Here is a 1,470-nt window from a genome sequence, read left to right as displayed (position 1 = left end):
TGTAATTGGCACTGAAATATTGCGTGCTGTGGCAATTCTGATGGAATTTTCGGGCAGACAATAATCAGACACCCTGTTGGAAGGTCACTAATGTTTCTGAGAGGAAGAAGGAAAACGAAAGAGCATGGGCCTGCCTACTGTCTCAAGCCGAGCCACGCTCGCTGCCGCGTGCTGAAAGTAGGAGGGGTAAAGGATAAGAGAGCAAAGAGTGAAAGAAAGTACGCGCCGCTCTAATAGTCCCCGGGCCGATCCCGGAGGCAGTGCAATACCGGGCCAACCCGTGCCAGTGTGCTTCAAGCCAAGCACACCGCCACATTCCAAAAATAAGTTTAATATCTTAGGTCCAAGGACCCTCTGGAGATATCAAATCAGGTACCTGGCATAAAACTGGAGGGTCGCTGCAGTTGCACGAAAAGAATTATTTCCGCTAAGCTAACCGGATTTGCGCAATAATCAGCGAAATCAGCTTGACTTTATCGACGTTTTCAGCCGGTAAGGTCGGCCCGCTCGAGGAAAGCAACAGAAGCAGTAGCGATGGCATGATCGCGCTATGCTATGCTAGGGCTATGCTACGGCTACGCTATGGCTACGCTATGGCTACGCTATGGCTACGCTATGGCTATGCTAAGGCTATGCTATGGCTTTGCTAAGGCTATGCTAAGGATATGCTAAGGCTATGCTGTGGCTCATACTTGGTTTATTATCTGCAGCGGGTCCTCGGACCTAAGATATTAAACTTATTTTTCGAATATGGTGGTGTGCTTCGCTTGCAGCACTCTGGCGCGTGTCGGTCCGGTATTGCACTGCCTCCGGGATCGGCCCGGAGACTATTAGCGCGGCGCGTCTGTTCTTTCACTCTTTGCTCTCCAATCCTTTACCCCTACTACTTTCAGCACGCGTCAACGAGCGTGGCTCGGCTTGAGCCAGTAGGCAGGCCCGTGCTCTTTCCTTTTCCTTCTTCCTCTCAGAAACACCCGTCAGCCAGCGATCGCATTTATTGCCGTTTTAACGCGATAGCGTTAAGGAGCTTGTGTCGCAGAAAAGCCGGTGTAGTCGGCGGCGTTGGCCGTGAGCAAAAAATGGCGCATCTCGGTGGACGCCTGAACCGCGCCGTAAGAAAGTGAATTTTCCTTCCGTTACAGTGCGGTACGGGTGTCTGACATCAATAATTATGGAGTGCGCGGTAGAGGTAGGCGGTAGGACAGTTCGAAAAGATACCGGGAAGCTATCTCAGGTGACGAAAGATCTGATTAAGAAGCGCCAAAACATGAGGGCATCTAATCCTACCGATAGAATAGAACTAACGGAGCTATCAAAGTTAATAAATAAGCGCAAGGTAGCCGACATAAGGAAGTTTAATATGGAGAGAATCGAGCATGCTATAAAGAACGGACGTAGCCTAAAAACAGTGAAGAGGAAACTAGGCATAGGTAAAAACCAGATGTATGCATTAAAAGACAAGCAGGGCAA

The 1,470-nt window shown here is 49.5% G+C and overlaps 1 pseudogene; it reads right to left on the bottom strand.

Annotated features, from left to right (window-relative positions):
- Window positions 1–235: 235 nt before the first annotated feature.
- Window positions 236–364, bottom strand: LOC144108956 (U2 spliceosomal RNA; annotated as a pseudogene).
- Between the last annotated feature and the right edge of the window lie 1,106 nt (window positions 365–1,470).

This window comes from Amblyomma americanum, chromosome 10, assembly GCF_052857255.1.
Source record: "Amblyomma americanum isolate KBUSLIRL-KWMA chromosome 10, ASM5285725v1, whole genome shotgun sequence".
NCBI lineage: Eukaryota > Metazoa > Arthropoda > Arachnida > Ixodida > Ixodidae > Amblyomma > Amblyomma americanum.
Note: the sequence above shows the minus strand (reverse complement) of the source record. Positions and strands in the feature narration are given on the sequence as shown.